Source organism: Entelurus aequoreus, linkage group LG23 (assembly GCF_033978785.1).
Source record: "Entelurus aequoreus isolate RoL-2023_Sb linkage group LG23, RoL_Eaeq_v1.1, whole genome shotgun sequence".
Taxonomy (NCBI): Eukaryota; Metazoa; Chordata; class Actinopteri; order Syngnathiformes; family Syngnathidae; genus Entelurus; species Entelurus aequoreus.
The window spans coordinates 36,801,448-36,818,825 of NC_084753.1; the positions used below are offsets into that span (position 1 = coordinate 36,801,448).

The following is a 17,378-nucleotide window of genomic DNA, read 5'->3' on the forward strand; positions in this document are numbered from 1 at the left end:
CAAATAATTGTATTCCGTTTATTATTTACATCTAACACAATTTCCCAACTCATATGGAAACTGGGTTTGTACTTGCATGAATTAACCAAAGGAAACACATTTTTAATCCATCCTCCATCCATCCATTTTCTACAGCTCATTCCCTTCGGGTTCGCGGAGAGCGCTGGAGCCTATCTCAGCTACAATCGGGCGGAAGGCGGGGTACACCCTGGACAAGTCGCCACCTCATCGCAGGACAAACACAGATAGACAGACAACATTCACACTCACATTCAGGGCCAACTTAGTGTTGCCAATCAACCTATCCCAGGTGCATGTCTTTGGAGGTGGGAAATTATATGTAAATATGAACTTATATTTATACATTGTATTTATTTACTCTAACCAACTATGAAATTATATAACATATATACAATGAGCTTCTGTCAGCAGCTACACTTTTCCTAACTAAGAGTTTCCCGCTTGTCTCCAACCTTCCCCCATGCATTCCTGAGCTAAGACAAAAGGTGTGTGCCTCACCGACACTCTCCTGTAAACAGACGACCTTTATCTTTTGAGGCTTCAATAAATACTCCAAAAAAAAGGTATTCTCTGAACATTTTTTATTAAATAGATTATTACATTGTAAAACAACAGACACTTTACTTTTGCTTGTCCTTATGTCCCTGCAAGATGATGTTACGTTTTGGACGCATGGCTGCAATGGTTGTGATCTCTCGGATGCAGAATTTTACACCAGTAAAACCAGCAAACCAGCAAAGCAGTAATTATAGTCTGCAAATTGTGTTGTTGTGAATGATATTTATCTGATTTAAAGTCAAATACAGTTGATATACTTGTCTGTCTATCTGTGTTGGCCCTGTGATGAGGTGGCGACTTGTCCAGGGTGTACACCGCCTTCCGCCCGAATGCAGCTGAGATAGGCTCCAGCACCCCTGCGACCCCGGAAGGGACACGCGGTAGATAAATAGATGGATGGATCATTTGTTGCCGTTGCCACTAACCACGTTAAACCCAGATTCCGATCTAACAAAAGTCTTAACTCATTCTCTTTCTATGCCACATCAATGTGTAGAAAATATGGGGATATACACTACCGTTCAAAAGTTGGGGTCACCCAAACAATTTTGTGGAATAGCCTTCATTTCTAAGAACAAGAATAGACTGTCGAGTTTCAGATGAAAGTTCTCTTTTTCTGGCCATTTTGAGCGTTTAATTGACCCCACAAATGTGATGCTCCAGAAACTCAATCTGCTCAAAGAAAGGTCAGTTTTGTAGCTTCTTGTAACGAGCTAAAGTGTTTTCAGATGTGTGAACATGATTGCACAAGGGTTTTTCTAATCCTCAATTAGCCTTCTGAGCCAATGAGCAAACACATTGTACCATTAGAACACTGGAGTGATAGTTGCTGGAAATGGGCCTCTATACACCTATGTAGATATTGCACCAAAAACCAGACATTTGCAGCTAGAATAGTCATTTACCACATTAGCAATGTATAGAGTGTATTTCTTTAAAGTTAAGACTAGTTTAAAGTTATCTTCATTGAAAAGTACAGTACTTTTCCTTCAAAAATAAGGACATTTCAATGTCACCCCAAACTTTTGAACGGTAGTGTAATTACAAAAGTGCACTTCATTCATTAACGGTGCTACAAAAAAGATCAGTTAGAATAATACATAATGTTGGATATAGAGAACATACAAACCCTTTATTTATTGAATCAAAAATACTGAAATTCCACGACATAGTGAATTTGCAAACAGCTAAATTATGCACAAAGCAAACTATAACCTGCTACCCAAGAATATACAACAATTCTTCTCAAAAAAAGAGGAGAAATATAATCTTAGAGAAAAACGTAATTTAAAACATTTGTTTGCACGTACAACACTTAAGACCTTCAGTATATCAGTATGTGGAATTAAATGATGGAATGGATTAAGCAAAGCAATCAAACAATGTACTAATATGATCCACTTCAAGAAACTCCTCAAACTTAAAGTGTTTACAAAGTACAAAGAAGAAGAACCCTGATAAACATTCTCAATTTATTTCATCCATCCATTCATTCATTCTTAAAGTAATCTTACTTATCTCATCATATGAAATATGACTTACTTCACCAATTATTATTATTAAATTCTTACTATTATTTATTTATTTATTTTTATTGTGATTACTTATGGAGTTTATTGTGAATAAATTGTGAACAGGAAGTGAACAAAAAGTTTTAGCAACTGTTATGTAAAGAAAAGGGGTAGGATTAAATAAGCTCTGCTTCTTCCTACTCCTTTTCGAACATGTTGAAAAGAGAAACTGGAAATTGTGATGTATCATGTTGTATGCTTGCATGTTGGAAATAAACTCAAACTCAACTCAAAAATGTGGAATGTGCTCCCAACAGGTATAAAAGAAAGGGCATCTCTATCCTCCTTCAAAACCGCAATAAAAGTTCACCTCCAGGCAGCTACAACTCTAAACTAACACCATCCCCGGATTGTTAATAATCAAATGTAAACAATCAAATGCAGATACTTTTTCTTATGCCTTCTGATCTCTCTCTCTCTCTCCCTCTCTCTCTCTCTCTCTCTCTCTCTCTCTCTCTCTCTCTCTCTCTCTCTCTCTCTCTCTCTCTCTCCCTCTCTCTCTCTCTCTCTCTCTCTCTCTCTCTCTCTCTCTCTCTCTCTCTCTCTCTCTCTCTCTCTCTCTCTCCCTCTCTCTCTCTATGTACACTACTTGCTGTACATATCCTACCAAGTCAGACCTACACTGTTCCAATATCCATTTCTCTGTTCTCAATTGTTGATGACTGATGATAACAACCAAACCTAACCCCCCCCCCCCCCCCTCCACACCCCGGATTGTAAATAATGTAAATAATTCAATGTGATTATCTTGTGTGATGACTGTATTATGATGATAGTATATATCTGTATCATGAATCAATTTAAGTGACCCCGACTTAAACAAGTTGAAAAACTTATTCGGGTGTTACCATTTAGTGGTCAATTGTACGGAATATGTACTTCACTGTGCAACCTACTAATAAAAGTCTCAATCAATCAATCAATGCTTTTTTGTGTAGACAGCATGAAAACATACATTTAGAATGAATCGTTCATGTCTTGCCCATCACTATGACTCTTTGGCCCGCCCCTAAGTGACGCATGCGTGGAGGATATGCGCTTTGCAGCAAAGTCCTCCTTTACTCCACACACGCTTCTAAGTCTCGGCACATCTCCTCACATCGCTACTAACTACACTTTATTCATCCTCCGTGTCAGGATAAACTCCACTCGTCTCAGTCAACTTTGGACATTATTAGGCCCGCTTAGCTTGCTAGTTGTTTTAGCGCGCTAGTTGGCTTAGCATGCTAGTTAGCTTAGCGCGCTAGTTAGCTTAGCTTGTTAGCTGCTAACAAAGAGACGCGGATTTGATCAACACATCGCTTAGTGAAGATCAAGAGTGAGTGTAAAGTGTTGTGATTGTGCGTAAGAACGATAGCAGAGTTCAAAGAGGAACTTTCTCGACAAAAGAAGAGAACAAAAGACTACGTCAACTACTGGAGGCTGTTTTCAAGAAAGCTCAAGTTGTGTTACACAGAACAGGTTTGTTTGCTTCTTACTCTCACATGTTTACTAACTTTATATTTCATCATTAACATGAACATGACGTGTTAGATTAATTTTGATTAATAGGTGTACTCAGACACATGATTGTTATTGTGTTAATAATGTGATTATCAGACAGCAGTCATTTCCATTAGATAATGTTCAAATATAGGTGATTTGGCACACTTATAATTAAAATAACAAAAATAATGTTGTTTTTCATCAGGTATGTACTAGTATTGTATATTTGGATGGGGGCCCTGCTTTGGAAATAACATGTACAACGGGATCTCGTCAGAAGCGCAATGTATTGGGTATAACAAAATGGTGTCTGCCAATGTAGTTTACAATGTCACTACGTCAGTAGTTGTCAAACTTTTTTTCACCAAGTACCACCTTAGAAAATACTTGGATTTCCAAGTACCACCATCATGAACAACATTAAAATACAGTAACATCCTTAATTATTCATAAAAAACAAGGAAGACACGTTATGTAACAAGTATATTTAATATTTTTAATTACTGTAACATTACACACAGTTTGAACAGTAACACTGTGTTTGCATGTAGAAAAATAAAACACAGCACTTAAATAATGAAATGATATTTGGTGTACCACTAGGTCAGGGGTCGGCAACCCAAAATGTTGAAAGAGCCATATTGGAGCAAAAATACAAAAACAAATCTGTCTGGAGCCGCAACAAATTAGAAGCCATATTACATACAGATAGTGTGTCATGAGATATACATTGAATTGAGATGACTTAAAGGAAACTAAATGAGCTCAAATATAGCTACAAATGAGGCATAATGATGCAATATGTACATATAGCTAGGCTAAATAGCATGTTAGCATCGATTAGCTTGCAGTCATGCAGTGACCAAATATGTCTGATTAGCACTCCACACAAGTCAATAACATCAACAAAACTCACCTTTGTGTATTCACGCACAACGTTAACAGTTTGGTGGACAAAATGAGACAGAAAAAGAAGTGGCATGAAACACGTCCTAGGAAGTCGGAGAAAGTTATACATGGAAACAAACTAAAGGTGAGTTCAAGGACCGCCAAAATTAGTAGGACAAAACGGTGCTCGCCAAATACTCGAATCAGTGAAGCATGTTTAATACAAACAGTGTGCTTTATAACAATTAGGGAGGTTTGTGTCATGTTTGTCCTCCCACAGAAACCATACTAAAACAAACAAAAAAGTTTTTTTCCCCCTCATCTTTTTCCATTTTTCATACATTTTTGAAAAAGCTTCAGAGAGCCACTAGGGCGGCGCTAAAGAGCCACATGCGGCTCTAGAGCCGCGGGTTGCCGACCCCTGCACTAGGTGATGCCACAGTTTTAGCATCCCTGCACGATTGGTTCAGGAAGACATGATCAATGCACGCGTGCGCAAAGACAACGTCACTTCCTTGTTACTTGTTTTACGTCAGTTATGTTCCTGCATGTTGTCACTACCATAGTTTTCTTTTTTGTCATCTTCATTTGAATAACAATGTCACATAAAAGATGACATGCTGATCATTTAAAAATTACGGGGCCCCTCAAGGGCCATGGGTACAATTTTTTTTAGATATGTATCTGGTGCACACCAGATAGATTTGGGTGTGCACCAGTTAGTTTCTAGGATCCAGCTTCCTCAGTTGACCTCTGACCTGGTCCACAGAGATGACTAATGTCTGCTAGAGGTGGTGGAGGAGGAGGAGGGTGCAGCCATTGCTGGGGGGGAGGTGTGTTGAGGGGAGAAGAAGAGGGGGTGGCTGCGATGAGGAGTGGGGGGGTGGGGAGGACACGAGCTGGTTGAACCGGTTGAAGAAGTTATTCATCTCTTTGGCCCTCTCTATTGTCCCCCCTACTGCTCTGGTCTTTGTCTTGTGGCCCGTGATGGTTTTCACACCTTCCCAGACCTCCCTCATGTTGTTCTGCTGCAGCTTCTTCCTGTAGCTGTCCTTAGCCTTCCTCACCTCCCGCTGTGCTGCTCTCATTGCCTCCCTGTCTCCACTCCTGAAGGCAGCTTTCTTCTTGTTGAGGACAGCTTTAACCTCCTGTGTTACCCAGGGTTTGTTATTAGAGTAGCACCATACAGTCTTAGCAGGGCAGGTCACGTCTACGCAGAAGTTGAGGTAATCCGTAAGACAGTGAGTCAGACCATTATATTCCGTACAATTGACCACTAAATGGTAACACCCGAATAAGTTTTTGAACTTGTTTAAGTCGGGGTCCACTTAAATTGATTCATGATACAGATATATACTATCATCATAATACAGTCATCACACAAGATAATCATCAGAGTATATACATTGAATTATTTACATTATTTACAATCCGGGGTGTGGGATGTGGAGGGGGGGGGGGGGGGGTTAGGTTTGGTTTATATCAACACTTCAGTCATCAACAATTGCATCATCAGAGAAATGGACATTGAAACAGTGTAGGACTGACTTGGTAGGATATGTACAGCAAGTAGTGGACATAGAGAGAGAGATCAGAAAGTATAAGAATAAGTATCTACATTTGATTATTTACATTTGATTATTTACAATCCGGGGAGGTAGGATGTGGAAGGGAGGGTGTTAGTTTAGGGTTGAAGTTGCCTGGAGGTGTTCTTTTAGTGCGGTTTTGAAGGAGGATAGAGATGCCCTTTCTTTTACATCTGTTGGGAGTGCATTCCATATTGATGTGGCATAGAAGGAGAATGAGTTAAGACCTTTGTTAGATCGGAATCTGGGTTTAACGTGGTTAGTGGAGCTCCCCCTGGTGTTGTGGTTATGGCGGTCATTTACGTTAAGGAAGTAGTTTGACATGTACTTCGGTATCAGGGAGGTGTAGCGGATTTTATAGACTAGGCTCAGTGCAAGTTGTTTTACTCTGTCCTCCACCCTGAGCCAGCCCACTTTGGAGAAGTGAGTAGGAGTGAGGTGTGATCTGGGGTGGAGGTCTAGAAGTAATCTGACTAGCTTGTTCTGGGATGTTTGGAGTCTAGATTTGAGGGTTTTGGATGTGCTAAGGTACCAGGAGGTGCATGCGTAATCGAAAAAGTGTTGAATGAGAGTTCCCGCTAGAATCTTCATGGTGCTTTTGTTGACCAGAGAGGAGATTCTATAGAGAAATCTCGTTGGTTGGTTGAGATTTCTCTATAGAATCACCTCTCTGGTCAACAAAAGCACCATGAAGATTGGTACAGTAAAAACCTTTTAAAATCAGTGTTTGCTCGTGAAATTTTCTGAAATTTGTAGGTATATTCTTGCTATCGTTTACATTTTCAGAATGTATAATATTGTGTTTTAGAGAAATGCTTTGACATTTTGTTATTATTGTTAATATTATCTGGAATAAATTTTTTGGCAGCAGCAAAGTGGCCATTTGGGTAGGTTTTAGCTCTAAAAAAGGGTATTTCAACAAGTAAACAGTACAGTAGGTACTTGATTTTGATATATGTAATGCTCATAAGGGTATTCTAGTAAAATATGCAGAGATGAGTTGTATCAATATCAAAATGTTACTTGAAATCAATTTTTGGCAGCAGCAAAGTGGTCGTTTTGGTAGTTTTTAGCTTTGTAAAGGGTATTTCAACAAGTAAACAGTACAGTTGGTACTTGATTTATATATATGTAATGCCCATACGGGTATTCTAGTAGAATATGCAGAGATAATATTAAGGCTGCAGCTAACGATTATTTTTCTATCGATTAATCTATAGATTATTTTTTCGATTAATCGGTTAATCTATAGATTACTTTTTTCGATTCATCTATAGATTATTTTTCCTTTTACCGATTATTTTTTTTATTCAAAATGAAGATGAAAAAATAAATGTAGGCCCGTTTTTTCAAAAGGCATGGCTTTTATTTACAAAAAAAAAAGAAGTATGGCCACTCAGTCAACATTGACAACAACATGACTAAATATTCTGTAACAATTAAAACTTTTAACATTTAACAAAATTAAAAGTAGCTTATTTGCTTTTTAATGTGCAAATATAAAAGTCAACATCCAGTGCAAATCTTAATATTCTGCAATAGTATAAGTATTGCTTATTTTGCTTTAAAATGTGCAAAAATGAAGATAAACATCCAATACAAAAAAGTGCAAAACGAAATATTCTGTAACAACAGTGTAAACATTTCAACAAAAGTGAAAGTATTGCTTATTTGCTAAAATGTGCAAAAATAAAGATAAACATCCAATACAAAAAAGTGCCAATCTAAATATTCTGGAGCACTGTAAACATTAAGTATTGCTTTTAAAATGTGCAAAATAAACATCCAGTCCAACACAGTACACAATAACCAATTCTACTCATTCCAGTGAGTGACTAACAGTTGTAATGAAGAAAGGTTAGCATGTGTACATGCTCTGGTTCTTTTCTTGTTTACAATATTCCCAGCAGCTGAAAATAGGCGCTCAGAAGGGGTCGTCGATGTGGCTGGAACTGAGAGGTAATTAGCCTTCACCTCAAGCCAGGACTGCGAGTGAGCTCAGCTGCAGTTTATATTTCTAGAAGGTCAACGGGCTCATAGTGATGTTACTAGTAGTTGACTGGGAGGTGTTTATTATCATTTGGGGAGAGTCCGCTGCCTGATGCTCACCTGCTAAACACGTATCTGCTCCACGCTGAAGCGCTGACTACATGCGCTCTGAATATGCACTGCTGATTGGCTGGTAACGCTCTGAATACGCACTGCTGATTGGCTGATAATGCTTCGTGTGTACCAATCAGATGGTTGTGTGGGTGGGACAATGCTGCATGCTTAAACAGAGGCAGACGGAGCAAAGCAGCTTGTTAACACTTTAGCTTTAGCTTAGAAACTCGTTCGGTACACCCCCGTACCGAACTGAAAGCCCCGTACCGAAACGGCTCAATACAAAACACGTACCGTTACACTCCTAGCAGATACAAATGACACATTCATGTTTTTGTGTAATGAGGACAACGTATGCTAACGCGGACGATTGACTAGTTGATGGTTTTCTTTTCAAATGTTCATTCATAGCCGTTGTGCTGCTATGATAGGCCATTTACGCTCGACACAGTGTGCATACAACATTATTAGGCCGTTTATTGAAATACTCCCACACTTTTGACCACTTTTGGCATGCTTTTTCCCCCTCGCTCGCATCGTCTGCTTTGATCGTCTGCTTTGCGCTTCGCCATGACGGTAGTGTGACGTAAATATGCGACGCGTCGACGCACAAAAACGGCGTCGACGTATTTACGTAACCGATGACGTCGACTATGTCGACGCGTCGTTTCAGCCTTGGATAAGATGTGTCAATATTAAAATATTACTTAAAATACATTTTTGGCAGCAACAAAGTGGCTATTTGGGTTGCTATTTGCTCTAAAAAGGGTATTTCAACAAGTAAACAGTACAGTAGGTACTTGATTTTGATATATGTAATGCTCATAACGGTATTCTAGTAAAATACTCGTGTGTAAATATGTGATGTGTAAATAACAAAAATATTACGTCAAATCACTTTTTGTCAGGCAATATTACATTTAATGACAATTTTACATAAATGAATACATCCAAACACGTTGTACATATTTATTATGTGCAGGAAGAAATAACAGTTACAATTGTGTGTATCTTCCAAACAAGAAAGAGGTTTTATCACATCAACATGGGACTAACAACACTCCTTTAAATCTCATCAATACCAGAGGCAAACTGTCCTTTTCCAGGCACGATAAAGTCTAGCGATACAATAACCAGGAAGATAAAGTGTTTGTCTTACACCTAGTAATCCGCTGTGGACAAACCAAGCCAAAAATGCAGGTTCAGCGAAGGAAATACATTTTTGGCAAGCATTCACATTTTGCCACACACCCCTAAAGGGACATGGGGGAAAGTCCTAGTTGGAAATACAGCCCAATTAACTCCTGAACTGGCATTTTCACACAGACCTCAAACCATGCACACGCATCCAATGCTTTCTCGATAAAATGGTCCCCATGTCCCTTTAGTGGCTCCGTGAAAAATAAGTAAGTCGCTTGTTTAAAAAAAAAAAAAATCAACATTTAACACGCGAAGTCCCAGAGAAGGGTCAATTGACATTTTTACCTAGAAAACACACAAGAGGGTCATTTGACCCCTAGTCCCCCCTGTGGACACTCCTTTTGTTATGAAAATGTGGCTGTTAGTGGCACACGGCAGGGGGCCACTTGAGCCTGTGTGGGGGAGGGGACCTTACAGCTCAAGCTTTAGTTCTGAGGTAGGTTGTGTGTGTTTTTGCAAGGATCAACAGAATGAAGGGATCAACACTCTGACATTTATTGTTAAAAAAAATACAAAACAAAACATATTTACAAAGAATGAAAAAGCAACTGTTTTCCCAGTTTTGGTGTGGAGGGTTGTTGCAGAAGCAATTGTTATTTTTGTGTGCCAAAAATAGTTTAAAAAAAAAAATTTACAAAGAAAAAAGCATATTTACAAAGAATGAAAAACCATGTCCATGTAAACGTGACTGACATACATTTGAGCAGTCACTCACAATCCTGGCACTGCCATTGCTCCTTTCGGCATTTCCCACATGTATAATTTTTCTGTCTACCTAGACAAACTGCCCCTAACAGCCTCATTACCATAACAAAATGAGTGATTAGTGTATTCGGGAAAAGCGTCGGGCCAAATGACCCCTCTCTGGGTCTTCTAGGTAGACAGAAAAATGCTGGGACTTCTAGTGTTAAAAAATAAATCACATGATGGGAGTCAGTGGCGCCCCCTTACGTCATTCATTGCAATGACAGAAGAGTGAAAGTGATTGAAATTGTGGCCATAATACTCCCTGATTTTTTTAGATCTATCCCTTGTTCATGTTTATATTCTTATTCCCTTTTACTCCAATGTAAGCTAGTTTTTATACAAAACATTAATAAAATATTCAAATATCACAGAATGTGACGTTTCAAAAGCACCTTTTTAATTTTAAGTTTAATTGTGGTTCTTACAAAAAATATATCTTATAAAAATATAAAAGCTAAAATGTCTCTTAAAGCTCTGCCCCTTTAATTAGTGCATACTAAATAATTTAACTTTAGCCTACTACTACAACCATATTATTTACCAGCAACATAAAGTGAAACAGAGGCAGAGGTGTCCTGCCACAGTCAGTAACAAATAAACATAAAACAGTAGTGGTGGTAGATAGCAGAGGTGGGACCAAGTCATTGCTTTGCAAGTCACAAGTAAGTCTCAAGTCTTTGCCCTCAAGTCTCGAGTCAAGTCCCGAGTCAAGACAGGCAAGTCCCGAGTCAAGTCCAAAGTCAAGACTAGAAAGTCTCAAGTCAAGTCCCAAGTCCTGCATTTTGAGTTTTGAGTCCTTTCAAGTCCTTTTAACCACAGACTAATATTTTTACACAGATTGTATATGCTTTTAAAACGCTGTATTTATTTATTAAAACAAGTGCATTTGAAATTGCAGGGAAAAAAATGGTGCTGACATCGCAATTCATAATAGCACTATTAACCAGTCATTTTAATAGTTTAAACAATTTTAAACATTTAACTCATTCCTTTACAGAATAAACACATTTGCAAAAACAAACATTAACATACTATTGGTTGTATTTTATGAAAATAACACTACCACAAAGTTGAGAAGGAGCAAAGATCTTCAATATTTGTATGTGAGAATCACAAATAAATCTTCTGGGGGAGGATGACGCCCCTACAGGGGTTTGGTTTACAAACTTTCAGCCCCACCTAAAACAAAATTCACCAGCCGCCACTGATTATGATGCATTCTCATTTTAGGCAAAGTATAAGACAATACTTTCTTAACAGTATAATTGTAACCAGGAATAAGTCTTCAAGTAACAATATTCAAATACTAACATTGTTGGGTAAGACATCATTTGGTTTTATTCTGAATCCAGTGAAACAGATTGGTGGTTTTAGCTGATATAAAGACTTTCAGGTGTTTATATATGTTTAAGTATTTGGCAGACGCTTTTATCCAAAGCGACATACATAAAAAATAGACATAAAACAATCACTGTAAACATTATCATTTAAGGGAAGAATGTAATACAAAATATCAATACAAAGTGTCAAGACAGAATAAACTCTCTGCTGCTGCAGCAACAGAGATACAGTCTATAGGTCCCTAAAATATATAGATATCTAATGTATTCATATATTGTTTATGTAGGATATACGCATGTATATATAATCTAATCATATTGTTTCTTCAATTTAAAAATAGCTGACCGTTTTTTTCCCCTTTCTCTGGGATTATATTCCCAGTTTTGATCTCGGACGTCTGGTCACTTATAGCGTATAAGAATATTATATTACTGTTAAGCAAACTATGAATAATAAAAACGCCAAAACATGTGTCCGTTATCATAGCTACACGTATGACCAAAAAAATGCGTGAAAATCAGTGGTATTCAGTGAGGTAAGATGAATTAAATGCGCTGACAGTTCATTGCTCCTGACAAATGAATTGCACTGAGTGGAGCGGATCACCACTCCAAGATGGCGGCTCCGCGTCTCGTCTGCGCCAGTAGGCAGTAGCGCTCAATGCTGCGTACCCTTATAAGATGTCTATGGTTATAACGTTAGCAGTGAGTTTACAGCCTCACTGATTTAACTACACAGCAAATAAAAGTCATGTTACTTAGCCAATAAACGTTATCTTACATTCAAAACTTACCCTTCTTTGTGCAACTTCAAATGTCGAACGAAGTTGGAAGTTGTTGCGTCTCCGTCTGTAATATTCGAACTGCGTGATTTGCATACGGCAATTCGTTTTTTGTTGACCAAGTCGTAGTTTTTATACCCGAACGAAACCAACTTTGGCATAATTGTTTCTCACTGCCGCATTGTTTGACAACTCATGTTCGGTGGTTGTCCTGCAATTGGATTGGATAAGAGCTGTGGGATGAAAACAACGTATATTTAATTTGATTGGCTGTTGTACTGACAGCACACACGCTGACAAGCAGCACACACGCTTACAGACACAGACGTATAAAATCAAAGATACGGAGCGCTCCCAAATAACTTTTTAAGGTTTGGGTTTTGGGGAAAGTAGCAAGTCATGTCAAGTCAAAAGCCTCAAGTCCAAGTGAAGTCACAAGTCATTGATGTTAAAGTCTAAGTCGAGTTGCAAGTCTCTTTACATTTTGTCAAGTTGAGTCTAAAGTCATCAAATTCATGACTCGAGTCTGACTCGAGTCCAAGTCATGTGACTCGAGTCCACACCTCTGGTAGATAGACACAAAGCTTCATCAAACATCTGATCCACTCAACAAAGAGCTCCAAAAATCTTGATCCTACACTTATCTTTTGTAAAGTAAATCTGAACAGCCTATATGGCATCTACATCAACTATATGATTTGCCTGAGAAGCTGGACAGGACAAAAAAAATAAAAAATTTAAAAATGTTTCTTGTGGCGGCCTTAATTCTTTCGTGGCGGGCCGCAACAAATAAATGAATGTGTGGGAAACACTGGTCATTGGTGGAGCTAAGGATAATATTTTAATATTGTTTTTAATATTGTTGTGCAGCACTTTGGAAACGTTTTGTTTGTTTAAATGTGCTATATAAATAAATTGGATTGGATTGAAGAAAAAAAATAAAAGCCTTGAAATTAATATAAGAAAAGTCCAATTAAATCTCCAATGTTCTTTAAAAAAACATTGAAATTAAGTGCCCTGGTTTAAGAGGACTTATTTAAAGGCCTACTGAAAGCCACTACTACCGACCAGTCTGATAGTTTATATATTAATGATGAAATCTTAACATTGCAACGCATGCCAATACGGCCGGGTTAACTTATAAAGTGACATTTTAAATCTCCCGGGAAATATCCGGCTGAAACGTTGCGGTATGATGACGTATGCGCGTGACTTAGTCAGTTAAACGGAAGTTATGGTACCCCGTAGAATCCTATACAAAAAGCTCGGTTTTCATTTCATAATTCCACAGTATTCTGGACATCTTTTGCAATTTGTTTAATGAACAATGAAGGCTGCAAAGAAGACAGTTGTAGGTGGGATCGGTGTATTAGCAGCGGACTACAGCAACACAACCAGGAGGACTTTGTTGGAGAGCAGACGCGCTAGCCGGCGACCTCACCTTGACTTCCTATGTTTCCGGGCCGCCAAACGCATCGGGTGAAGTCCTTCGTCCTTCCGTCGATCGCTGGAACGCAGGTGAGCACGGGTGTTGATGAGCAGATGAAGGCTGGCTGGCGTAGGTGGAGAGCTATTGTTTTTAGCATAGCTCTGTGAGGTCCGGTTGCTAAGTAGGTTTCAATGGCGTCGTTAGCACAGCATTGTTAACCTTCGCCAGCCTGGAAAGCATTAACCGTGTAGTTACATGTCCACGGTTTAATAGTATTGTTGATTTTCTATCTATCCTTCCAGTCAGGGGTTTATTTCTTTTGTTTCTATATGCAGTTAAAGCACGATGCTATCACGTTAGCTCGTAGCTAAAGCGTTTCGCCGATGTATTGTCGTGGAGATAAAAGTCACTGTGAATGTCCATTTCGCGTTCTCGACTCTCATTTTCAAGAGGATATAGTATCCGAGGTGGTTTAAAATACAAATCCGTGATCCACAATAGAAAAAGGAGAGTGTGGAATCCAATGAGCCAGCTTGTACCTAAGTTACGGTCAGAACGAAAAAAAATATGTATTTCACTGCATTCTAGTCCGTCACTCTAACGTTCCTCGTCCACGAATCTTTCATCATCGCTCAAATTAATGGGGTAATGGTCCGAATAGCTCTCGCTGCGTTGAAAACAATAGGAAAATATGAGGGAGTGAACAACTGACAACGTCACGCTACTTCCGGTAGGGGCAAGGTTTTTTTTTATCAGAGACCAAAAGTTGCAAACTTTATCGACGTTGTTCTATACTAAATCCTTTCAGCAAAAATATGGCAATATCGCAAAATGATCAAGTATGACACATAGAATGGATCTGCTATCCCCATTTAAATAAAAAAAAAATATTTCAGTAGGCCTTTAAAGGCCTACTGAAACCCACTACTACCGACCACGCAGTCTGATAGTTTATATATCAATGATGAAATCTTAACATTATAACACATGCCAATACGGCCGGGTTAACTTATAAAGTGACGTTTTAAATTTGCCGCTAAACTTCCGGTTCGAAACGCCTCTAAGGATGACGTATGCGTGTGACGTGGCCCGGCGAACACGGGTATGCCTTCCACATTGAAGCCGATGCGAAAAAGCTCTGTTTTCATTTCATAATTCCACAGTATTCTGGACATCTGTGTTCGTGAATCTGTTTCAATCATGTTCATTGCATTATGGAGAAGGAAGCCGAGCAAGCAAAGAAGAAAGTTGTCGGTGCGAAATGGACGTATTTTTCGAACGTAGTCAGCCACAACAGTACACAGCCGGCGCTTCTTTGTTTACATTCCCGAAAGATGCAGTCAAGATGGAAGAACTCGGATAACAGAGACTCTAACCAGGAGGACTTTTGATTTGGATACACAGACGCCTGTAGAGAACTGGGACAACACAGACTCTTACCAGGATTACTTTGATTTGGATGACAAAGACGCAGACGTGCTACTGTGAGTATGCAGCTTTGGCTTTTTTTTGCGTATGTACGTAACTTTTTTAAAATATATAAGCTTTATGAACCTTGGGTTAGGTGAACGGTCTTTTGGGCTGAGTGATTGTGTGTGTTGATCATGTGTTTGAATTGTATTGGCGTGTTCTATGGAGCTAGGAGCTAGCAGAGGAGCTAGGAGCTAGCATAACACGTACCGTACCGTACGTGCGCGTCACGTACGTAACTTTTTAAAAATATATAAGCTTTATGAACCTTGGGTTAGGTGAACTGTCTTTTGGGCTGAGTGATTGTGTGTGTTGATCAGGTGTTTGAATTGTATTGGCGTGTTCTATGGAGCTAGGAGCTAGCAGAGGAGCTAGGAGCTAGCATAACAAACACGCAGGTGTTATTATGCAGGATTAATTTGTGGCATATTAAATATAAGCCTGGTTGTGTTGTGGCTAATAGAGTAAATATATGTCTTGTGTTTATTTACTGTTGTAGTCATTCCCAGCTGAATATCAGGTACCGTGAGTATGCAGCCTTGGCTGCTAAACATTCGATAACTTGACCGTATGTGCGCGTCACGTACGTAACTTTTTAAAAATATATAAGCTTTATGAACCTTGGGTTAGGTAAACGGTCTTTTGGGCTGAGTGATTGTGTGTGTTGATCAGGTGTTTGAATTGTATTGGCGTGTTCTATGGAGCTAGGAGCTAGCAGAGGAGCTAGGAGCTAGCATAACAAACACGCAGGTGTTTTTATGCAGGATTAATTTGTGGCATATTAAATATAAGCCTGGTTGTGTTGTGGCTAATAGAGTATATATATGTCTTGTGTTTATTTACTGTTGTAGTCATTCCCAGCTGAATATCAGGTCACCCCCACCTCTCACAGCATCTTCCCTATCTGAATAGCTTCAACTCCCCACTAGTCCTTCACTTGCACTTTACTCATCCACAAATCTTTCATCCTCGCTCAAATTAATGGGGAAATTGTCGCTTTCTCGGTCCGAATCTCTCTCACTTCATGCGGCCATCATTGTAAACAATAGGGAACTTTGCGTATATGTTCAACTGACTACGTCACGCTACTTCCGGTAGGTGCAAGCCTTTTTTTTATCAGATACCAAAAGTTGCAATCTTTATCGTCGTTGTTCTATACTAAATCCTTTCAGCAAAAATATGGCAATATCGCGAAATGATCAAGTATGACACATAGAATAGATCTGCTATCCCCGTTTAAATAAAAAAAATTCATTTCAGTAGGCCTTTAAATGTCAGCAGCAACATGAAAATAACTGACCTTCAACAATGGTGTTTTTATAGGTGAACATTATTATAGGACATACACACAATAAACATTATTATAGGACATACACACGACAAGCATTATTATAGGACATACACACAATAAACATGATTATAGGACATACACACAATAAACATGATTATAGGACATACACACAAACATTTTTATAGGACATAAACATAATATACATTATTAAAGGACATACACACAATAAACATGATTATAGGACATACACACAAACATTTTTATAGGACATACACACAATAAACATGATTATAGGACATAAACATAATATACATTATTAAAGGACATACACACAATAAACATGATTATAGGACATACACACACAAACATTTTTATAGGACATACACACAATAAACATGATTATAGGACATACACACAAACATTTTCATAGGACATACACACAATAAACATGATTATAGGACATAAACACAATATACATTATTAAAGGACATACACACAATAAACATGATTATAGGACATACACACAATAAACATTATTATAGGACATACATACAATAAACATGATTATAGGACAGGGGTGGGCAATTAATTTTTACCGGGGGCTTTATTTTTAACACTGTCTTACACAACACTTCCTGATGTATAATACAATGCAAAAATGTCCGTTTCTGCACATGGTTCATTTCTGTCACTTTATCCTGCGTTATTCAACATTTTTCCCCGTCAGATTTGGACAACCATCTGTTGTTAAAAATCGTTTTTAATCATATTTATTTTATATTGTTTTTTATATTGGTTTTATATGTAATTATTTTTTGTTTTTATTCAGTCATTGGTGGAGCTAAGGATAATATTTGAATACTGTTTTTAATATTGTTGTGCAGCACTTTGGAAACATTTTGTTGTT

The 17,378-nt window shown here is 38.3% G+C and overlaps 2 protein-coding genes across 2 annotated transcripts in view; both read left to right on the forward strand.

The window, feature by feature from the left end:
• Nucleotides 1-17,378, forward strand: part of LOC133640864 (zinc finger protein 260-like) — a 47,453-nt gene that overhangs the window by 22,637 nt on the left and 7,438 nt on the right. The gene's annotated exons all lie outside the window — the stretch shown is intronic.
• Nucleotides 3,229-17,378, forward strand: part of LOC133640646 (zinc finger protein OZF-like) — a 56,722-nt gene continuing 42,572 nt past the window's right edge. Inside the window, exon 1 of the mRNA XM_062034188.1 lies at nt 3,229-3,611. The gene's annotated coding sequence lies outside the window, so the exon portion shown is untranslated. The remainder of the gene's footprint in view (nt 3,612-17,378) is intronic.